We start from the raw sequence: 25115 nt of genomic DNA on the forward strand, positions 1-25115 counted from the left end.
TTGCCGAGGACCTAGAGTTACTTTATGTCGAAGGTCAATGGGTGTCTTATCTAATTGATAATCGATAAACCATCCTATCTTTTCTACCAAGTGTGCACTTGGACCCCAACTAGTCCATAAAGCTGGGGTTGTCCAATAGCACTTTCAGATGAGTAGCAGGACCCGTGAGATGGATGGGGATGCAGATTAATACTTTAGCATCAAATCAATAATGACAACTCAATGGTTTGGCAAAGGGAGTCAGTTTAATGACAAGTACAAAAAACAGGGTGTCTCATAACTATCAGCGGTTGCTAGATCTTACTTCTCGCTTTACAACTCCAACGAACTTCATAAAAAACACATCATTTATACTAAACATTTCATCATTACTGACACGTAACGCTTAAAATGTTGCATGCAATCCTATTGGTTCTAGGAAGGTAACTTTAATATAGGTACTATATCTGTATGTGGTAATGGAGTGAGGGGATTGGGTAAACAATGTCAGATGGGGCATCTAAGCCCTACCTTAAAAATGGCTACTCTAGACATCACTAAAAGTATGACGTCCCATTGGTTCTACTAACTATAGGACCCTAGATTACTTGGTCCACTATGATTGGGTTGGCACCAACCCCACTCATACTTTTCCACTTTGCCTAGCAGCATGCAGAATGGTCGGCCAGGTGCAGGGTGCACGTCAGCTCCCCCAGCCTTTCTCCAATTATTGCTACAATCAATCATCACTTCAGTGGTCATGTGTCAATTATTTCACTGTGGTTGGCCTTGAGACTGCACCTCTGTCTGGAAAAGTTTTGATATCTTTGCATGGCACACCGCCATGCATAGGTGTGAAAGTCCCCTTTCTTCTCGCTCGGCTGGTCACATCATTCAGACACCGTGAAATTGCCTCATTCTATATGTAACTTGTGTATTTGATTTTTGTTTTGTCCAACACCTGCCTTCTGCTTCTTATCTTGACCTTTCTGAGCAGGATATTCTGTTCCTTGCTTCATTAATTGTAGCTACTGTTAGCCTATTTTAGCTGATACGACCTTGGCTTTTGACATGATTTGTCTCTGTCTGAGTTTCACTTCTATTTTTTATTCTTGATTTGTTAACTATGAGACTCTCCTCATGCGACCTCTAGTAACCTTTGGTTGATTCTGCCCTTGTGCGTAGTGGAAGTATACTTTTATAACATGCTTCTATTGAGGTTGGTATGTATAAGTGGCGCTTGCCGCAATCTACCTTACTACTAAGCATAGCAAGCCACACAATTTTCTTAGCTTTCTTGTGGTTCCAAGCATATGTACACGTGTAAACTAACTAAATATCTTTGCCGTGCTCATGGCATAAGCTCCTTACATTTGACATCGTCCTTTCACTTTAGGTTCACAATGTCCCTTATCCATGACATTTCGTCTCCTCTTGTCACTCGCAGGTCGTCATATCTTCTATATGGGAGTCAGTCCAGATTCTTGTGACATCGCCTTTCGTCTTCTTTTAAGACACTTTTGGCGTCTTCAAGGACTGTACTCTGACAATCTTCATTCCATTTCATTTGTTGATATGGTTTTCTCAATGGATACTTTACTGTCCAGGTTTTCTTAGGTGTCGGTACCTCAATAGGTGCAGTTTTTCTGATAGGTACTGGACAGAGCCCCACTGCAGCCCTCTGCTGTTTTATTTGCTCCTCATACATCACGTACTTAGGTGTGAACATTCCTGGTACTTCAAAATGGATGGTTGGCGTGCAGGCCGCACTTGGGACCTCCTCTACACATAATCAACCTCCAACCATTAAAGGTGCTGCTAGGTCTTCCTAGGATCTATTCTTTCTGATGCCATGCATCTGTCAGACGTGTTCATCCACTTTATCCCGGAGTACTAATAGTGTATTTATTCGGTTGAAGACACATCCGCATTTGATAACTAAAAAAAGAAAAAGAAATATGTGGGATGAAGCTTGGGAACATCAATTATGATAAAGCATTTAGTGTGAGTCTCTTGGGATGATGTGTATTGGAAATTGCATGAGATGGTCTGGACAATACTGGGCTGCAGTCTTTTTTCGCTTATATTGTATTGTGTTGTATTTATTTGTATAGCGCTCCGAGCCCTGAGGCAGCTGGACACATTTCTTAGTATAGGAGTTACAGTGTTTACAGTTACAGGAATATATACATTTAAATTTACAGGCATATTCATATACATCGTTTGTACACTTTGCAGGAAGTATGGTTATCAAATGTCATATAGTCACCATATATACATTTTGAAATATTTAAACAGTAGTGCAGAATTTTGTGATAGAATTCACAAGAAGTAAATTGTGTGGCAATTTTGGCGGGATTAGATTTCGTTCAGTATGAGCCAGGATTTAGCTTCCTTCCAGAAGTTGTTGAATGAGGGTTCTAGTCTAATGTTTGGTGGTAGTGTATTGCAGGTTTTGGCTGTGAGGACTGGGAAGCTTTTTCCTCATGCTTTTTGCAGTTTAAGCCTTGGAATGATCAGGTGATTGGATAAGGATGATCTAGTTAGTCTGGCTGAATTGTTCAGGTTGAATGTGTTGCAGAGGTATGTCAGTTCTTGGTTGTGTATACATTTATGTGTGAGTGTGAGGATTTTGAGCTTAATTCTTTGGTTTATTGAGAGCCAGTTAACATTACATCTCAATTCTGAGATGTGCAGTTTTCTTTGGAAGTTAGTGGTTGCTCTGAGTGCATTGTTTTGGTAGATTTGAAGTTTGCACAGGCTATAATGACTTGTGCCTAAGTATAGCGCATAGCAGTAATCTAGTTTGGTTAGTACCTGTGTTCTGGGCAGGGTGATACAATTGGCAGGTGTCGATAAGGGTCTGCAAGCATTGATGAGCATACATGTGTAGGCAGTGATGGATTCTGTGGCATTGAGTTGTCTTCCTAGTGAGAGAGTGGAGTCGATGTACACACCTAATGTTTTGACGTCTTTTGAGACTTTTATGTTATTGCTGTCAATGTTGAAGGTGTTAAATTTGTTGTCCAGTTTGTTGATTTTAGCTTTGGTGCCTACTAGGAGAAGCCCGGTCTTGTTGTCATTGAGACAGAGGCCATGTTGTGCCTTCCAAGCTTGGATGATGAGATAGATGTCATTGAGTCGTTGTGTGTCTATATCGTGGTTGCCTGTGATATTTATGAGGATTTGTGTGTCGTCCGCATAGTTGGTATATGAAATACCTAGTTGGTCAAGTATGTCGAAAAGTGGTTTTGTGAATATGTTGTAGAGTGTTGGGGAGGCACAAGAGCCTTGGGGTACTCCACAAGTGACTGTCGATGGTGAGGCAGTGGCTGTGGGTGCGAATACTCTGGCTGTTCTTTTGCTCAGGAATGATTGAATCCAGGCAATGGCATCATTAGAAAAGTGTGCTGCTGAGGAAAGGTGGTTGCAGAGGGTGTTATTGTCAACAAGATTGAATGCTGCTGATAAGTCAAGTAAGAGGAGGAGGGCAAGGTTGCCTGAGTCTTTGATCTGTTCAATCTGGCTTACTAGATCTATCAGGGCAGTCTCAGTGCCATGTGTTGGGCAGAATCCGGATTGTCGTAGTCCCAACAGGTGTTTTTTTTCTAGGTGGTGCTGGATTTGCAAGTAGGCTGCTCTGTCAATGATCTACAAGAGGAGGGTACCATGGTGATTGTTCTGTAGTTTGACAGGTTATGGGGGTCCAAGGTAGGTTTCTTGAGGAGAGGCATGACCCATGCATCCTTGGGGTTAGCAGGAATAGTGTTGGATTTGAAGGTAGCGTTGATTATGGAGGTAATGAAGGGGGTGATCTCCTATGCTGTTCCTTTTATGATAGGTGAAGGACAAATACCATCCCATGCATCTGGAGGGTTTTAGGCTAAGGATGATATCTTCTACTTCTTTCAAACTGAGTGGGGTGAATTGGAATAGTTTGCCGTGATCCGTCGGCAGTGTAGGTGCTATGAGTGAGGAAAGATTGTTGGTTAGGTTCGCCTTTTTGGACTAACTTTTTCGTTGTAGTAGTTACATTTTATCTGATAATGCTTTCTGGATGTTCTGACATCATGTGACATCCTTAGTACAGGTAGGATGTGGTGTAGGTGATTCAAGTATTGTGAACAGTTCCCTTGTGTTGGATTTAGCGTTCGGAATACGGTCATTGTAGGATTCAGATTTGGCTAGGAAGATGGCAGATTTGCATGTCGCTGCCGCTGAAAGGAAGTTTTCTTTGTTAAGGGATGAGGGAAGGTTTTTCCAGATTGTTTCAGTCGCTCTTTTGATTTTTCTTAGTGATCTCAAATGTGGGGTGTAGCAAGTATTTAGGTGGGCAAAGGGTTTAGTTTTGTGAAGTTTTATAGGTGCTATTTTGTCAATAGCATTGAAGATGGTGGTATTGTAGAGGTTAACCACTTGCGTGGGGTCTTCGGTAAAATTGGTGTCTGTGACCACCTGTAGGATTGGTTTCAATAGTGGGATTATTTTAGCAGTTGTAATATCTGCAGTATTTCTGGCTGATCTAGGTGGGGCTATTGATTTGTCTTGCGTAGAGGTGTTTCTGGGAATGGAGAAGAGGATGGCGTGATGGTCAGTCAATGCGAGCGATTGGTTGGAGGTAATAGTGGTGTGACAGTTGCAGTCAGCTATCCAGTCTAGCTATCTTCCTTTAGAATCCATGGGTTGCATGAGTAGTTGGGTGAAGCTTAGATCGAGAGGCTGTTACTGATTACTTGTGCGTTTTTGTCATTAAAGTCATGAGCCCCAAGTTCAAGTCTCAGAGGAGGGTTTGTGAGCTTGGTTTAGTGTTGCTGGTGAGCAATAGCGTGATGTCTTCTTCGAAGGAGGCGAGAGGGCCAGGGGGTGTATAGATCAGATGGGCTGTAATGGTTTGTGAATGTGATAGTGTCACATGCCGATTCTCCTGGCACATTTGGCCTGCTAGGAGATTGTATCGCTGGTAGGGTTTTCCGTCACGCTCCCATTCTTCCAGGTGTGCAGGTCTAGTCTTTCCAGCTACGCTCTTCCTTCTGCCTTTTAGCTCCTCCCCCTCCGCTCTAGCGTTGCATTGCAACTCACTGTTTACCCCTTTTCGTGAGGTTAACGCTAGTTCTGTCCTTCTGCGTATTTTTTGCTACCTTTCCTGACTCCTTGCCTCCCTTCCGTCTCGCTCTCTCCCTCTTCGCAGTTTGCTTACCTTTCTCTCTACCTTTCACTCTGTATTTTTCGCTCTGCTTCCCTCCCACTTTACCGGACCTCTTCACTCTGGCTCTCTACCCGGGTCCGGGGTCTGATCTCTCCTACCTTTCTCCGGGAACCTTACCCGTCCACTTCTTGCGCTTCCTGTATTCCGGTCTGTCTCTCTCTTCTATCCTCTTACCGGAGCTCTCCGGATTACTTGTGTATTCCCGCTCAAAGGGGGAAGGGGAAGTTCGTGTCCCGCTGTGCCCTTCTAGTGCTTCCCTTTGTATTTGGACTCTTTCTATCGCAATTGAAGCCTATACTCACCCAAGGCTCGTTCTGCCTCCGAAGACTTCTTCTGCATCCGTTGCCTGCTGTGGGATCGTACTTCTATCACCATCCACCTCACTGCCTCCACCACCCTGACAAGCATTCAAGAGGTTTTTTCTGCCTTTGGGCTTTTTCCTCTGTTTGGACTCCAGCGGGAAGGGGCCCATCTTGCGTGCCATCATCTGAAAGGCAGCAGAGTGGCTTCGAACCGAGGGAGGCCCTACCTCTACGAAAGAAGACACAAGAACAAGAAGAAAGGTGGGAAGAGAATCCAAGACTTCACTACAGTAACAGGTGAGGAGGAGGGGGAAGAAGGTCTCAGCGACAATCCTGATTTCTGTGTGGATCATTTTCCAAGTGCCAGACCTGATAGTCCTGACAGATAGGGGCAGTTTGAATGATAGACGCTCTGTGGAAGGGAGTGTTGGGCTAGAGATTTGTCTGAGGCCTGAGGAGGATTTGGCGATAATTGTGATGATTTCAGCACCCTGATTCCCTCTTCTCCCCCTTCTTTGACACTCTCCTCACCTGAGCTGCTGGAGTCGTTGTCTGTGGATTGCAGGTGCCACCGAGTTAGGTAGTCTCTCTCCTTTCTTTGGTGGATGTGCTTGTCACGGAAGGGAGCCACACTGACTGCTTTGAGACAGCAGTCCTGCGACTCCCTTTCCGGAATCAAGCCGGAATAAGGAAAAAACCCAAATAGGGAAATAACCCTTCGTGGCACGTAGACACTTCCTCGATCCTCACCGACAAGGTTGTTCTGCAGACAGAAGGGCGATGTAGAAAGGTGATGTTTGGAGAATGATGTAGAGTAGATGGCTCGGGGAAAGGATGAAGTAGACCACAGCTGACGGGGAAGAAAGCAAGGGAGCTCTGCCGGCGAAGGTGTGGTTAAACCCGCAGACCCGTGCAGGACACAGGAGAGTACAGCCAGCTAAGAGTAAGGGAAAATAAGTAGAACAGGAGATCCGGTCTACAAGCAGAAAGAAAAGAGAGAAATTTCAGAGAGAGCGTAAATGAGAGCGAAGCTGTGTCCAGTAAGACGTGGCCCGCGAGACAATGAGATGCAGAAGACCGCCGCAAGGCAGCGGAAGAAAGGCAAAGGAAAGAATGCTTCGCGAGAGCAGCGAAGTCGGAAAGCCAAGAAACACGACTGACAGTTCAGGGTAGCGGAGCGTCAGTCTCCAAGGAGCGTGAGAACCCGGAAGCGGAAACATCCGATGTGAGTTGCAACGCAGTGTCCGCCAGGGAGGAGGAGGAATATATACTCCCGACGGGCACCGCGCCTGTTAAGACTGTAGCCGCGTCTACACCATGAACACAGAGAGGGGACTAAAACATTCTACCTCTGTGCTGCCAACCCCACCGCAGAAGAATCCGCCAATCGCGGCAGTGGCGGATGACAATAATGGTGACTCCTCCACCTTTGGAGGATGTTCTGTCTTGTCTGAGGATAGTGTATTGGTCTGGTATGGCATGCGAGAGGAGCGGGCCTGAGGCTGGGTGGAGCCACGCCTCCATGATAACTAAGAGGTCTAGGTCATTGGATAGTAAATGGTCATTGATATCCAGTGCATGGGCTGTTAATGACCTGGCATTGGTGAGGCCTCCTTTAATGGTCTCATTGGTGCTAGTTGTAGGCAATTGTTGTCTGGCATTTTTATTTGGAATGTTTGGTGAAGGTTGAGGGTTACTTGGGAGATTTGTCTGGTCTTGGTCTGCATTATGGTGTTACTTAAGCATGTGGTTGAAGGGTGCCTTAGGGTGTCTTTTGATGAGTCTATGACCTAGTCTTGAGTTCCTGATTATGGTAGGGCAGGGTATATTCGGTGTGGGTTTCCTGGCAAAAAGGTCGATCCATTCTTGCGGTGTGAACTGTTTGTAGGCAAACTCAGTTATGGGTTTTACACTCATTTGTTCGAGGGGTGGAAGGAATGTGGTAGGCTTAATGTTGACTCGGCACGGTAACGTGGTAGCCATGGACATAGTGTGACTGCAATCTGGCTTTCTTGGTAGGTGATTAGAGCCAGATTGAATCATTGTTGTGCTGCTGCAGGATTGATATTCTGTTGTGTTTAGAGGGTTGTTGTCGGAGGGTATGTATAATAAGATGTAGTAAATAGTCGGACAGGGGAGTATCCTAGCTGTTTTGTTGGGTGGAGGGGCCATAGATAGGTTGCGGTGTGTAGGCTAGATACAGCAATCAGCTGGTAGGCAGTACAGGGCTAAATGCAATCCCCAGTTAAAAGCAGGCAAAGAGCAGCGCTAGGTTAAATGCCGTAATTGAAGGCAGTACAGGGCGAAATGCAATCCCCAGTTAAAAGCAGACAATGAGCAGTGCTAGGTTATATGCAGTAATGGAAGGCAGTATAGCGGTAAGTTCTGAGGTGGCAGAGCTAGTATATGTGGTGTGATATGTTTATTGTAGCTGTGAGCAGTGGTTGTGCAAAATCTACCTCCACCCATTAAAAGTGCTGTTAGCAACAGCTAGAGTATTCAAACACTGGTAGCACGGCAGCACTGTATTTGAAGAGTCATTAGAAATGGTAGAGACATTCAGAGAGGAGGATTTTCATGCAGTGTCTACAGATGTGCTCTATGTCCATCAGTACTACTTGGATGAGCGAGAAGCCTTCGCAGGATCTTTTCTTTCTTATGCAAGGAATTTGCCGTAAGTCTTCATCCACTTGATCCCAGAATGGTAATAATGTTATTATTCCATTGAAGATTCTGCAGCATTTCGGAATTGAAAAAGGAAAAAAGAATGTGGGATATGAAGCTTGGGAACATCAATAATGATACATTATTTGGTGTGAATCTTCTGGAATGATTGGATGATGTGTATTGGAATTTGCATGAGAGGGTCTGGACCGTACTGGGCTGCAGTCTTTTTTGGCTTAGATGTGGTCTTATATCTTTACTGTAGTTGTGAGCGGTGGTTGCGCATAATCAACCTCCAACCATTAAAGCTGCTGCTAGCAACAGCCAGAGTTTTAAAACACTGGCATACACTATTTGAAGAGTCATTAGAAATGCTAAAGAGGTTCAAAGAGGAGGCTTCATTTTTTGCGACATTGGGCCTCATTACAAGTTTGGAGGTAGCTCCCCAAACTCGGGTCCGAGTCCGGGTCCCACAAAAGGGGACTTACCGGGCCATTGCAACCTTGGAGGGCCCGGTAATTCCCTTTCGCGGGACCCGGACCCGGTACGTCCCCATTCCCATTGAGCCCCCACAGGGCTCAATGAGAATCGGGAGGATGGTAGCAGTGGTACCGTTCATAACGGTACCATTGCTACCATCATGGTCTGCTCATGGGTGCCGCTCTGCACGCCTGGTCTGACCAGGCGTGCAGAGCACCCCCAGTGAGCAAACTTGTAATGTTGCGGCATGGCAACAACGACGCCGGTAGCATTACCGGTGCCGTTGGTGCCTTACCGCAGCATTCGTAATGACCGTCATTGTCTTTTTGGAGTTGTAATTTTTGTTATTTTATATTTTCGTCACCAGTTGGACATCTGAACAGGTCTACCATTGTGCAAGATAGCAGTAAGATATAGCCCTTCTAATATTTCCTTTTTTATGTGTTGAGGCGTTGTCCTTAGCGGGTCTCGTGAGCAGACCAGGATGCAAACAAAGGGCCCATTATTAACGGGCCCGTTGTTTGCAACCTCCCCATTCCCTTTGAGCCCTTTGGGGGCTCGAATGGGAATGGGGATGTACAGGGTCTTGGTTCCTGGAATGGGGAAATACCGGGCCCTCCACGGTCGGAATGGCCCGTTATTTCCCCATTCTAGGAACCCGGACCCGGTAACCGGAACGGGGATAGCCATGCAGCAAAGAGCAACATGGCTACCTCCAGGGTCGTAAATGACCCCCATTGTCTTTTTCATGTTGTCATTTTTATTGTTTTACATATTCCTTCCCAGTTGGACATTCCAACATTTCCGATCACGAGAGTACCAGCAGTGATGATGTTATCTTTTGGTTTCTGAATTCATTGCCACTGAGGAAGAAGGCAACTCCCATGAATACCACTGCTGAGAGTTGGCGCTTCTTTAAAGTTAATAAACACTGTTCCATGAAAGAGGCAGAGGAGATACATTGCACATTCTGTAGCAAAGCTCTACGCCATGGGACTTCAAATGTTCCGTCTTAATCCTTGGAGACATTAACTATGAGAAGTCACCTCGTGCAAGTCTTTTTGAATGATGTGGATGATGTGTATTGGAAATTGGATAAGATGTTCTGGCCAATACAGGGCTGCAGTCTCTTTTGACTTATATGTGGTCTTATATCTTTACTGTAGCTGTGTAGCTGTGTGGTTGTGCATAATCAACCTGCACCTATTGAAGATGCTGCTACCAATCGCTAGAGTTCTTAAGCATTTTCAGCATTTGGCACACTCTATTTGATGAGTTATTAGAAATTCTAGAAAGGAGACTTTTTTGTGGCACTATTGGGCTTCATTACAAGTCCGGTGGTAACCCTGCTGGTGCTATCGCCGGGTTGGCGCCTGACTTCCCCTCTGCCACCTGGAGGTTGCAACTCCGGCGGCCCAGGAAGCAGGCACCGGCAAAATGTAAGTGCCCATTCCCAAAGAATCCCGTAGGACTCTATGGGAGTGGGTACTCAGAAGCGTTGGCACCGTTGCTAACTGTGCCAGCGCTTCTGTGAAGTGTTTGCTTACCATGGCCGCTGTGCCCGGCAGGGTTAGACCTGTTGGGTACAGCGGCCATGGCAGGCAAACACAGAGTTGACTGGTCTGTAAATAAGGGTGCCCCCTGTTTTCAGACTAGCAAACTCAGTGTTTTGCTCCCTTCAGCAAAGTTCTGAATTACGCAACATGAACTCTCGACATGTTGATGGTCATCCATACATAATCATCCCTCTTTAACTGTGTACCCCTCATCTTCAAACTGCATATTGTGCTGCCCTGCGGACTTTCCTGACTTCAACCCTCTCGACTTTCCTTTGCAGACCCTGCGTTCCTCATTTCTCTGCAAGCTCCCGGTCCCCGGGATCCTCCTATGACTCCTCCCACTTCCAACCCTTCTCAGAACTTTTTCCCGCCGCTTGAATACCCTCCCATCACCGCCATCCAAGCCATTCCTTCAATGAAATTTTTCAAGACCTGGGTCAGAATCCACTTAGTAGCTGGAATGGCAGATGCCAAACTTCTTTGCAGTACACCACTCCTTGTTGACTCCCAATTCACTTTGCCTAGCTTTTTAACATCGGGATGTAATGATAATACTAATTGGTGTTCTAATGCAGTGCTTCATGACAGCTTCCTTCATTTCTAGGCACTGTAATAACAGGCATTATTACCACCCCATTTTGTATTTGGTGCTTAATTATCGAACTCGTGAGAATGAAAGGCTACGCCAGCCGTGCAACTGGATACACATGTGTAAAGTGCAGGCTGGATCCTGTGAGAGAGCAGCACTTCACTTGTGAGTACCCGAGTACATTGTAAACATGTATTTACTAGCCCCAGGCCCAAAACGTACACACTAGTTATGTCTGTCGTCTACTCATTGTCCCCAATCTGTGCTCATCATCGCCCCTCTCAAACAACTGCTCTAGTCTCACCCAGAATGCCACTACACATTGTTAATGCATGCTGTCTGCAATGTATTGTCTGTCATTTCTGTTTGAATTAACATCCCTAGTTTCAAATAAATACAAAACATTGCAAATACACATATATAGTAAAATACAGACATTACAAATCATTCCATCACAGGTTATCACTACCTCCCATGAAATGTCAGAAAGGAGAGGACACGGGGCTGGTAGCCCTCACCTTCGACTCAGCCTGCATCGCTTATGCCAGACCTGAATTAAGTAGAATTCTGAAAAATGCCTTCCATGTTTACTTACATTCATAATAAAGTTGAAATGTGCTCTTTGGCAAACTTTGACACGTTGCCCTTTTTCTGCAGGTCAATTCCCAGAATCCTCCTGGGTGCGCAAGCAGGGCCGAGCTTCATTCTGGGTGCGAATCTTTCTGACTTTTGGCATTTGCAAAATCTTGTAAAGCAATTTCATTAGAAGCAAGGCATGAAAAACAGCTGTTGCCTTCCCACTTACAAAGCTGCTCTGGGGGACACCGCTCGCAGTGTACAACAAATTAAAAGGCTGTTCTCGCAAATTACGTGAGATCTTTCCGGAAAAGGGAAGCGTTGCGCGCCTCTGTTTATTTATGCTCAAGCGGGCAGCCTGATTAAAATATTTGGACCTCATCACGAGTTGGGCTGTATCCCAGCTGTAATACCGCCCGACTGTAATAGCCCTAGCACCGACCGGTCCGGCGGTATTACCACTGGATCACGGGTTGGACATTAACGGTAATTCCCGATTACCCATAGGGTCCATTAGATCGAATAGGGCATTTTCGGTACCAATACTGTGGGCTAATACAGCCTGCGGTAATACCGCATAAAACAGGGCGCTAAATAGGATTTTCACCTCCAGAAAAAGCTGGAGGTAAAACAGCCCATTTAGCGGACAACTCGTGATAGGGCCAGCACTTAAATGTGGCTGTAATACCATTACCGCCGCATTTAAGGGCTACATCCCAACTCGTGATGAGGCCCAAAGTAAAGTGATTTGGTGATTTAAGTCGGTCCAGATGGCTAGTGAGAATCTCAGGTTTGACTCTAGTTTTCCTGTGGATGCACTCGTCCTTTGCATAGGGCAGTTACTTTTTTCCCCCACAACAGCTATGCCCAAACTTCAGTAAATCTTGCAAGTCAGAACAAAGGTTGGGGAATTAAAGGGCTTCTCTAGGACTTTGTCAGAGGCTGAGTTAGTGTCGTTTGCCAAGATAGAGGGATTGGAATCCATTTTAATTTCCCCGGCTCTAAGTTTCTTCAGTGGTTCAAATCGGCCATCGTGGCGTTGATTAATACTTTGGGTGCCCCCAAGAAATATGCATATGTGCGTCCTAGAAAAATGGTGTCATTTTTCCCTCAAGGCATTTATATGTGTCCTGAGTTAGGGGCGGGTGACAGTACGCCCTGTGCACCCCACACATCCTGTCTGCCCTCTGGAGGTTTCTGTGGAGCAGACACTCATAGGGTAAATAATATGATATGATATTGCATTTATAACGCGCCAATACACAAGTGTTTCAAAGAACGATGAGGCAAGGGAGGGGTAACAGAGGGATAGAGGCACCGATCTTACTAGGCCAGGTGACATTGAAAAGTGCATGGGAGGGGGTAAGGGGAGAGTACAGGGGAAGGGGGAGGGCCAGTGCAGTACATAGGATCAACAGTTATAAATAAATAGAATAAATAAAAACAATCGGTAAAAGTGCAGAGAGCTTGTGCCAAGTGCAAGGGTAAGTGCAGACATCAAGTGTCAAGAGCTGGTGGGGACTGTAGGGATACAGAAACAGCCCTCAAGTGCATAGTTGCCTGGGAGGCAGTGCAGATGTGCAGCTGGCAGGGAGGGGACCTGGGCCCAAGGTCAAAGGGTAGTCAGGTGACCAGTGCAGTTTCAGTCAGGAGTTCAGCAGGGGAGAGGAGGAAAGAAAACAGAAGCAAAGAGGAAGGTCTTGAGGTGCCTCCAGAACTGGAGATGGCTCTCCTCAAGTTTCAGGCCGGTAGGGAGGTTGTTCCAGAGCGAGGTCAGATCTGAAGAAAGATTTACCACCAACTTGTTGCTTGGAGAAGTGACTGCCCCTGGGGGAGTTGGAGGCGGATGAGCGAAGAGCATGAGAAGGAAGATATTTAGGAAGAGAGGGATGAAGGTATTGAGGCCCCAGGACCCAGAAGGCCTTGTGGACAATGCAGAAGGTTTTGAACTTAATCTTTGCAGCCACTGGAAGCCAGTGCAGAGATTTCAGTCCTGGAGAGATACGATCCCTGGGCTTGAATCCAATGACAAGTCTTGCAGTCCTGTTGTGGATGAGTTGCAGAGGGGGGAGAGTAGAAGCAGGCAGATTTACAAAGAGGCTATTGCAGTAGTCCAGCATAGAGAGAACCAGAGCTCTGGAGACAATGAGCTTCTGGGGGGAGGAAAGGAAGCCTACTTCTGAGGAGGTGCAGCTGGTAGTGTAACTTCTTAGAGACGTCAGAGATGTGAGGAGAGAAGGAGAGTGTGGAGTTGAAGATAACCCCAAGGTTTTTAGCCTCACAGGTGGGAGAAGGAAGAGTGCCAAGAGAGGCCAGCCAGAGAGCAATAGGAAAGGAGGGAGCAGATGTGCTGGTGAGGAAAATCTCTGTTTTACTGGCATTAAGGCAGAGATCGTTGGTTGCACACCAATCCTGGATAGCGGACAGACAGTCACAGATGAGAGAAGGAGAAGAGGTGGTGGAAGGGAGCCTGAAAATGAGCTGAGTGTTATCAGCACAGCACTGAAAGTTGGGGCAGAGAGCAGCAATGCGGTGGACAAGAAATGCCAGGTATTGATTGAACAGCCAGGGAGAGAGGTTAGACCCCTGGGGAACACCACAGATAGAGATGGAAGAGAGGAAAGACCCAAGTTGGACATGGGAGGGTTGATCGGAGAGGAAAGAGGTCAGCCAAGCCAGGGCCTGATCGGAGATACCCAGGTTATCACAGAGACAGTTAAGCAGGATCGCATGGTTGACCGTGTCATAGGAAGAAGAGATATCAAGTAAGATGAGAACACAGAGGGTATTGGAATAAACGTTTGAGAGCAGGTCTCCATAGATGTTCAGGATAGCAGTTTCCGTGCTTCTGGCAGCACTGAAGACAGACTGATGGTCACGGAGACAACAAACCGATTAAGTGTGAAGATTAAGCTGGGAGATTGCCAGCTTTTCCAGGAGTTTGCCCAGGAAAGGAGTGATGGAGATTGGGTGGTAGTTAGCAGAGCAAGGGGGGTCGGCTGAGGGTTTCCTAAGAAGAGGGTGCAAAAGGGAGTGCTTCAGGGGGAAGGGAAGACTCCAGTGGTGAAGGAGTGGTTGCAGAAGTTGGCCAAATCAAGAGCCAGGGTGTCAATGTGGTCCTTGATGGTTTTAGAGGAACAGGGGAGAACCTGTTTTGATGAGACTTCCATAGATCGGACTTGTCTAGAAACCTTGTCTGGGGAGAACAGAGGAAAGGCAGAGCAGGGGGAGGAGGGGTGGCCACAGAAGGGCCAGTGTAAGAGCGGGGAGTTGAGGAGGGAGTAGGAGAGGAAGAGATAGAGCACAGGATGTCCTGAGTTTTAGAGATGAAATGAGAGGCCAGTGCCTTGCAGAAGGCCTGGGAGGGGACAGGAGCGGTAGAGACTGCAGCAGGATTGGCCAGCTCCGTGCAGATTTTAAAGAGTTCGGCCAGGAAAGGAGGATGATTACAGTTTGATGTTCTCTCAAGTGTTGGTGAGCAGACAGAAATAAGTTGGAAACCAAAACAATATAAAATCAGTCCAGTTTTCATGGTGATAAGAAATGTATATGTACAAGAAAAATGTACGTATTATGAATATCTGGGATGATTTTTTACGTATTCCGATTATTCCCATTGAAATTCGAGTTTCTATTCAGTGGGTCGTAGATTGCAGAATAATTCTGTATTCAGCAAATACACCAGCACCTGGGTGCCTGTGTCCTACACTGCAGTACAATGCATCAGTGTGGCACGCAATAACATATGAGCCAACTCTAGCATCTGTGTAAAGAAGCCCTGGCTGAACCTTTAATTAATGCGTCCCACAGTCTTTACTGACCTGCTAAGGTTCATGGGTCGCTTAAGGCTCTCAAAGCCCACCTCTGGGATCACAGTGTGGGCAAATGCGTAGCCATGTCTGTCTAACAATTGGGGCATGAAGCTAACGCAGTTGGTCCCACCTCAGTGACAACATCTGTAAATACCCACACAATGCTGCTGAGTGGGCAGTTACGGATTTGGGGAGTGCTTTGCTGCGCTCGGGTCCTACCCTGTTTATGCCCCTGCAGTGAACTCTGGAGGCCCACTGAATCCACACTGCAGTAATAATAATAATAGAAATAGAAGAAATAGTAAAAATATGAAATCCAATGCTCCCCTCCAGCCAGAAGGAGTAGTTTCATTAAATAGCGCACACGCAAGGAATTAATGTAACAAACTAGCGGGGTAATTCATGGATTAAATGTGCGCCGAAAAGAGGAGAGCAAGCGTGAAAATCGCAGCACACGCGTGCCAAAGCCACGCACGCAGCTGTTGATCGATTCATGGAATGCGATGTGCTAGTAAAAGCTGGGATGTGCCCCAAATCCGTGGGTGGCGCACGCAGGCGCACATGTCACTAAACGGCATGCGCTACGTGCACAGGGAAAGCGCACATAGTGTAGCAAACACAAGAAAAGTGGGCAGAACACGGGGCATAACATGCGTAATGGGGAACAACGCGTGAAAATGTGGGCGTTACGCTAACAACACGTATTCATGGAATCGAACAGGGGAAAGGCGTGCGCAAAAAAAAACGCGCTAATGCGGAAAAACTTACGCCAGCAGGAAGCAGGCGTAAGTGGCCCCGCGCAGCATAAAAGTGCGCGAAAACAACAAACAAGCTCAGACGGTATGATGAATATACTTTTCCTCAGAGCAGTGGTCGTGGAACACCGCAGGAGGAGGAGGATAGCCAGGCCCCGCATTTTTTTACCCAGGGCCAGCCTTTTTGGTATGTCTGATGACCAGGTGTATGGGAGGTACAGGTTTCCACCACACATAATCCTAGACCTGGTCAGGGGGTGGGAGGATGACCTCACATCACCCACCCTGTACTCGCAAGTACTGAGCCCCTTGGAAAAGGTGCTCAATGTACTGCACTTCTTGGCTACTGGTTCATTTCAGCCGACAAGTGCCATAGTGAGGGGTGTGTCACAGGCCATGCAGTCACGCTGCCTACACCAGGTGTTGGCCATCATGACTGCACGCCCCTCAGTTCGCAGGCACATATACATGCCCAGAAAACCTGCAGAAAGGCAGTCTGTTATCCAGCAATTTTAAGGGGTGGCACACTTCCCCAAAGTCCTAGGTGCCATTGATTGCACCCATGTGGGTTGACGTCCACCCAGGGCCACTGAGCATATCTATGGGAACCGCAAGCACTAGCATTCCATCAATGTGCAGGTTGTATGTGATGCCAAGGGAATCATCACCTCAGTATATGCCAACTATCCAGGGTCCAGCCATGATAGTTTCATATTCAGAATGTCACCCCTAAACCGGGACCTGGAAGCTGGCCGGCATGGTGACACATGGCTAATTGGTGAGTATAAATGCCTCTGCACATGCATGCTTGTCATAAACTGAGAAATGGGAATACCCCACTAATGACAACCATTATCACCTCCCCAGGGGACAGTGCCTACCCTCTGAGCACCTGCATGATGATGCCAATTCGGAACCCCACCACACCACCCAAGGTAAGATACAACACAGACCATATTGCAACCCGGGCATAGTGGAGCGCACATTCGGAGTGCTCAAGTCACGCTTTGGCTCCCTTGACTGCTCTGGTGGGCAGCTGCTATATGCACCCCCAGTAGTGTGCAGGATCATAGTGGCAGCATGTGTCCTGCACAACGTTGCAACCCGGCAGGGCGTGTCAGTGGACATGGTGGTGACCCCACATCCCCAACCACATGTATGGCCACTGCGCATGGGAGGTGAAAGGGCACGTGGTGAGGCAGCCCGGACCCAGCTTGTGGCAAATTACTTCACCTAAAATCCCACCCCTGCGGAGTGCACACAGGCCTGGCACATACCAGCTCACAATCAATGATGATGACAAAAGGCACAGTCAACTGTCACAACCATACCAGCCTGAGATAGTTCACCTGGAAGTGCTACATTGTGTGCATCCCTAGCTACTCAAAGACACCCAATGCTGTGTCATAAAAAGGCAGAAATTCATGCAGCATGAAGGACTACCCCCTTGCAAAATACCACATCAAAATAGTGGCATGTCACCCAACACCTCCCCAACACACCATGGCATGTCATGCAATGTGAAAGCAACAAAATGAATGCACAACACATGACACAAGTGTCACAAAGTGCACTGTCCTAAATGGAAAGAGGCCACAGACAATTTGCTCTCAATAATGAATAAAAAAACAACAGACATGAACAAATACTTACCACCGAGAGAAAACATCAGTACATGTTCAAATGGTCATTCCAGCGCTTAGAGCAAAAATCAAAGTAGTGCAAGTGTCACAACCTCACTAAGGCAGCACATCGACCCCTTGCAACTGCAGAGTGTTGTTGGTAGGCAAATGTTTCAGTGTACTGCATACAACATGAACTGCATCTGCAAAGTAGACGGGCTTGTTAAGACATGAAGAAGGTACATGTATATAAGGAAAAAGTCATGGATGTAGAACCATACATAAATCCACCATGCAGTGGAGATTTCTTCAACAATACCCACTAGCTATGTATACACAGTTTTGACTACAGACTGTCCACACAACTTATGGGAGCCCAATGTCACTGTGTAAGTTACTGTCACTTGGTCAAACCCTTTGCAAGCCCATGGAAAGGGGAAGCAGGAGGGGTATGTGTGTCAGGAACCCAAGCATCTAACCCAAAGACAGGACAAGCCTGCATGTGCCCAGCTGGAATACACAGTGGATGCCTACAGGAGCCACACAAAGCACCACACTGTTTGAAAAAAAATAAAAATAAAAAATGGCCATGTGTGGACCAGTGGGGGGGCCACCCAGGAGGGACAGGGTGCACCCCAACACCCACATGCGTGGATGTTGAGAAAAAACAAAAATATCTCCAAGGGCTCATGGCCTGCACGGCTACGCTACAGTGGGAGAACTGCCGTTGCTGTCATCACCCTCTGTTGGTACATTAGAAGGTGGCCGTGATATGGGAGGCAGACAACGCAAAGCCCTGGCATGCGCCTCCATGGCAGCAAGCATGCAGGTCTGAAAGGTTTGGTTCTGCAGGATGATGGTACGGCGGTCCCCATGCAGCACGTCACGGGTAGCACGCATTTCTGCCTGCATGGCCTTGCGTGATGCCCAGATCTTCTGACGGGTTGCCTAGAGCTCAGCTGAGAGTGTGCGTGTCAGCTGCTCCAGCTGCTGTTCTGATCTTGTACTCCGGGACACCTCAAGTTCCACCAGAGTATTTCTGAGGGAGCTGTGTTCTAACCTCAGGGCTTCCCCGTGGGCCTGTGACTCTACAGATATGGCTGTGCGCAGAGTCTCCAGTCCAGCCCGTCGCTCCCTGTCAGACACCAATATGTCCTCCCTGTGTGAGTGACAAATGGACTCTGTTGCCTGCTGCTGGAGCGCAATCTGCCTTTCAGGGGGGAGAATGGAAGTGGCAACCCTATCCATTGCCTGGGCCATCATTTTACACGATGCCCCCTGTTGTGCTGCTATAGTGTACATGGAGTTCTCCCACACAGTATTGCCTGGTGGCGCACGGCCACCGCAGTGGTGGGCACCACACCTGTTTGGGGCAAGGTGACGTGCACCTTGCTGTTCTGGCATTGCCTTCGGCTGCAGGACTGCATTCCTCCTTTGATCTGCTGGCCCAGGAACAGGAGCAAATATTGTGGAGTGTGACCCTGCATCCGTAACCGCCACAGGCGGACTTTCCAACACTGAATGCCCCTTAGAGGGGTCTACCACCGGTGCAGGTGGGTTAGACAGAACAATATCCCTGCCAGAAACACTCACCTCCGACGGCACATATGTCTCAATGTCCGATTCAGCACCTGATTCATAGAGGTCTCCGGAGGTGTGCCCAGAGACACCCGTTGACAGTTTGGTCTGTAGGAGTAATGGGTTTTCACCCACCACCACGCCACATCCTCGACTGGTGCCCGGTTGTGGCTGTGAGTCTTCCTGGGTCTGCGCCATCTCCTCCTCCTCAACAGCATCAAGTGCCTCATCATCTGCAAAAACATGAAAGATAACAAATAGAAACAGGCATGAGCACCATAGCACACACACATAGGCATGACGAGGCAGAGATCCAGTACATAAATGACACATGTCCCACATGACTATAACTCTGGCAAGCATGCAATGTCAATGAGTTGGAAGGGGAGGCAAAAAGCACACACTGATGACTGCAAGATGGAAAACCAACACATGTGCTGCATGCTGGATAGCACTGGCATCAAACATTAGCCTGTGATTGGCATGGACAATACACATACATGACACATGCCAGCACCCAGACGGCACGTACCATAGCCATGGCAGATTTGACAAGGACAAACAGATGATAGCAAATCAGTACTGTCACCCATCCATGTGAGATGGACATCATGAAATAAAATATGTAAAAAAGAGTGAGAAAACACGCATGTGCCATACGCTGCAACAAAGCCAGTGTTCACTGATGTAGTGATGGCAGGCACATGGATACATCAATGGTTGGTCACTTTGACATGAGAGGATACAATTGTCATGTTCAACATTCAAACAGGGCCCCGAAATGATAGTGTGCAGGCCATGTGTAGGTGCACATTACTCAATCAGCCTGATTGTAGAAATCTTTCCCCTAATATGTGAAGAAATGTGGGCCATTGTGTGGTGTAATCTATGACAGAAGTATGTCACATGTGGGACAGTAGGCCACAAAAATGTCTGATAAATATGCTAATCATGTCATCAATCAGGCTGAATGAAGAGGAAAACAGTATGAACAATGGTGTGGCAAGAGGACAGCTGAAGGCCAAGTGGATTAATCATGTGCAAAAAGTGATCTGTGGTCAGAAGGGATACTGTGAAACAAACATAAGGCCGGGGAATGCTTTTGAGGGACCACATGGCTGACCCATAGCAGTCATGACTAGACAGCCTCACCTGGCACGCAATAGGAACACATCACCCAAGCCACATACACATGGATTGCACACACATGCATGGTCACTCACCGGACATTGCTTCAAGATCTGGTAGGCCTCCCACGCCTTGGATCTGATCCTCTGTGATGAATGCTCCAGCGACAGACTCATGTTCAGTGAGTTGTTCCTCCTCTGGTGGAAACCCACCGCCAGTCACCAGAGTAGAGGCATGATTTCAAGCCAGCTTGTTCTTTGCTCTGCGTTTCAGGTCATTCCAGCGCTTAGAGCAATCATCAGCTGTGCGCTTCACAAATCCAAGGGAACTAATGTGGACCGCGATGGTCTGCCAGTGGGCCCTACGTTGAGCAGTCGTAGTCTTGCACCCTGTAGTCGCCACCATTTCGCGGCCATGGGCCGACACATAGCCCACAAGTGCATCTAGTTCTGCATCATTGAAACTAGGCTTCCTTGACGTGCCGGAGTGGGTAGCCGTGTCTGGGGTCCCAGCCTGTACAGAAAGAGCACCCTTCTTCCTCTTGGAAGATGGTGCGGACCCTGAGCAGCTTACGCCGCTCTGGTTGGTAGGGGCAGAAGCGCAGGTGGACTGGGCACTGGAAGTTGCCAAAGGCACGATGACCAAAGGTCTCACTGCAGGCATCGTCTGCTGGGTGATGTTGGCAGGACCAACCTCGGTGTGATGGACTTGGACCGACACTGTCCCGGCTGGGACACTCAGAGCTGGGGTGGATTGAGCTGCAGCTGCCCCTGCAGCCTCCTCACCCTGGCTACTTGGGGCAGCAGATGACATTGCTGCCCCAGATCCACGTGGCCTGGTGACAGCAACTTTCACAGCCACACGTGGCTTAGACTTGGTGACACGAAAGTCAGTCTGGGAGTCATCATGTGCCGTTTCTGTTGACAATATGGGCCGGTTTAACAAGGGCTGAGCTGGGATGGTGTCAGCTACATCTCCCCGAACCATTGATGGGGGAGGCATAGGTGTCCCTGATTGGTCCTCCACACACTGGCCTCTTGGGCCACCATGCACATCCTGGCCACGTCCCCTACTGTGCCCACCTCTTTGAGGTCGGCCACCTTTGCCTCCCTTACTGCTTGGTCGCCTCACAACCTTGACACTGATGTTGTTGTGCGTATGGGAGTTGCAGTAAACAATAGTCCTGGGCAATTGGGGTGAAAGGGATAGGGTACTAGATGGAATTCGTACCCTAGTGCTCTAGCAAGGCTGTCTGTGTCCCCTGGGGGAAGATGACGGGTCACGCAACGCACAGGCACCCTGAAAACAATATTTAATGTGCACGCAACCCCTGGTAGACCACTTGTGTGGAAAAATGAACTTCCACTACGCTGTGGCACCCAGAAACAAAAAAATAAGCGTACGTGTGGTACACGCAGCCTACAATGACCTCTGAATGGGTACACGACACACGGGGGCAACAGTTGGAAAATATGTGCGTGACTCACTGTCTGCCTGGAAAAAGAACATGAAAACACACGCGTGTGCGCGTTGGCAACACCCCCACCAAAAGAAGAATTGAACGCTGTCTGAGTGAACAGGGAGTACGAACTGGAACCGTTGTGAAGTTATCGTGTGTGAACCGACAAGAAGTACAAGAATCATCCGCTCGCTCTCCACAAAAAGCACGTACAAGAAAATGGCATCCTACATGTACCTTTTAAGCCAGCCCACATGTGCAACGTCATTTACGCGCGTACGCGCTAAGGCCCTTTCTTCCAATGGCACGCAGTGACACCCAGACGTGCAGTTTTTGCACATGTACAATCAACATGCAACCGTGTTGAGGGAAATGCATTGTGCATCACGTCACAGACGCGTTTAAGCGCTAAGAGTCTTTCCTCAAATTACACGCAGACGTGCAGTTTATTCACGTGCCAAATTACTCCGTATCAAGCTGGCCACGCAACAACACACGGAAGACCACGCTACTGCCCAGAAGGCCATTTTCCTGCCCCCCAGAGCCCCGAGCACGCTCCCACCTGCCATCTGCTGCTGCCTGCTGCCCACATGCCCTGCTGTTTGGTGCCTGCCCGTCAGCCATCTGCAGGGGTGCAGTTGCTGTGACCACCCCTGCTAGAACAGAAGACTCCCGACTGGTATACCATCGCTCCACAGCCCAGCCCCAGGACCCAGTTGCCCACCCACACCTGCCTCTGGGGTTGCCATGTCGGACACAAGACCATCTGGCACCACTGGCAACCCTCAGCCACATAGGCAGAAGGCTACCAGCTTCAGTGCCAGTGAAGTTGGTATCCTGGTGGATCAAGTCCTGGGGCAGTATGATGCCCTCTTTGGAAGTTTGCGCGCCGACAATGAAGGACGGAAGAGGATCTGGATGGACATCGTGACTGCCATCAACGTGGAGGGGGTGGCAGTCCGCGACATTCAACATGTCTGGAAGCACTGGGAGGACTTCAGGTCCAGGACCCTCAACAAGGCCTGGCGCCTTTTGAAGGCAGAGGATGCCAAGGGGGACCGGGACCCCCTAACCAACAACCAGATGAGGTTCCTGGAACGTATACACCCTGCGCTCCACCTCCAGGTCCTTGAGAGGCAGACTCGTCTGGAGTCGAGCAGTAAGTGTACATGGGCACTGATTGGACGCTGTGTATGTTGAGGTGTGGCAGGAGTGTGCAGGTTGTACATATGTCTGTGGAGGGCCATGTATGCATGTGTATGTACAGGGAAATAAGCCTGCCGCATGTGAGTCCTCTCATGTGTGAGACACATCGATGGTGTATGTGTTGGTAAGCATGCTGGCCAAATGCAGGTGTGGGTGCACACATTTTTACATGTCTGTGTATGTACAGTGGCATGGTTGTGGTGTCACACATGGATGGTGGTTCCACCTGCATATATCTGCACTATGTACATGTGCATGTGTGTTTATTTGAAAAGTGTGCAACTGTGATACACCATGGATGCATGTGACAGTGACATGTAGGAGGCTGATTGCCAGATGTGGCAGGATGGGGATCTTATCACTGCTGTTAAACATACGAGGTAGTTAGCTCTTATCAACAACTTACAGTCAACATTCATAAAATTTTCACTGTAAAACAAGTAATTCAATCATTTTTTTATAATCATTTCTATGAAAAAACAAATAATAGCTTAAAAAAGCGGAGGGCCAATCCCATTCATTTACGTAAAACAATCATACATTGTTTAAAAAACAGACACTTGACTTTGCCAATGAACTAATGGCTTCTGTCTTGTTGACAGGTATTTGGTTCGGTGATCAGTGTGGGGAGCAGTTGCTGTCTCACACTGTTCATAGGACCTGTGTTAGGGCTGTTAAATCATCATTCTAGTATTAATTCTAGATGGTAGAACTCGACATGTTTCAGTTCTTTCAACAATTCATAGAACTTTCTTCAGGAGTAGTGTCATATTCTAAAAAACAACAACTTGGGCAACAACATTAGAGCGTGCTGTCATTGCGCATCTCTTGGGTTGATAGTTTCTGTTGCCAGTGTTTAGTAATGAACTGGAATGTTCTTGCTGTAGCTGTTGATAACAAGAAGATATAAAAAAGGATATAAGATTTAAATGGTAATAGTACCTTGTAGATAAATATAATTTATCGGACATGGCTAGGTTAAATAATTAACTGGTCTTGTTGGAGGCGAGTGGTTCTTAAGGAGGAGTGTTCCGGTATGAGGCAGGCAATAATCCTCTAGGTCCGTAGTGGACTCTTCAATAGGGCTACTAGGACCTGCAAGTTTAATTTGCATAGGTTAAGAAAATGCTGTCAGTATAGACTGGCTTGTTCTCCTATACCACATGCAGTGAAATAGATAATGGCTTACCTCTAGTAGAGGAGAGGTTCTATAGGACTTAGACAATGGTTGGACAAAGGTTATGTGGTAATCAGTCCTTATGTGCAATACGGGCCGTCTCGTAAAGGGAGGGCACTCCAATGGGTCTAAAAAGGTATTTAAAAGATTTGTATTTCAACATCTGGCTATGTTAAAAAGTAATAGGCATATAGTTGTCATCGTGAGATGAAAAAGCTCCCCTTAATGATGTTCAAGTAGTGGCTCAAGTGGCTAGAGGGCATTAGTAGCTTTACTTAATAAAGTCTTCTTCAGTATTACCAAATTAGAAAGCCATAAAGGGGTTTCTGAAAGAGATGGTAAAATGACACAGATAGTGGCTATTGGTTATAAGGTGGAACGTTAAGGAAAGCCTGATTTATCAGTATCTCGGTGCGCGATATATCTCTAATAATTATAGAAAGATCTGTAATGTAGAGAGAGAATCTATGATGTAAAAGAAGGAAGAAATGGGTGTGCGATTACCTTAATTCGCTTGTCTCTGTGCATTTGACTATGCTCACTCGATCCCGAAAACCTCACGACGCCGTTTCGATGTAAGTGATGGTCGTCATCTTGGGTGTGGGATACTATATAGGCTCAGAAGTCCTTTTTCAGTCTCTAGCTGGTCGCGGATTACAGCCGCGCGGTTAGCTTAGTGACATTAGAAGGTAATTAAACAGGGTAGGGGCTTAATACCAATAGGGGGGATTTCTTTACTTACCTCAAAAAACCCAAAGTAATGTTAAAAGTTCACAGGTGACCGTGAAAGTCAGTCATATGGTTGCTAAACGTCCGTGTGGATGTCACTATCAGAGTATATCATAAATCCCATTGGACTCTTTATGGACTAAGAGTGGATAATTATAAGTATGAATTCTCAGGTGGTTGGCTACTAGTATGCGGTATACGAGTAGTGTTACAGGTCTGTATTCTAGGATGGATACATTCTACTGTGTGTCTAGTAGGAAAGTAGCTATTAAAGCAAACGGGGTGGATAATTTA

This window comes from Ambystoma mexicanum, chromosome 13, assembly GCF_040938575.1.
Source record: "Ambystoma mexicanum isolate Mex_15411 chromosome 13, UKY_AmexF1_1, whole genome shotgun sequence".
In the NCBI taxonomy this organism is placed as follows: Eukaryota; Metazoa; Chordata; class Amphibia; order Caudata; family Ambystomatidae; genus Ambystoma; species Ambystoma mexicanum.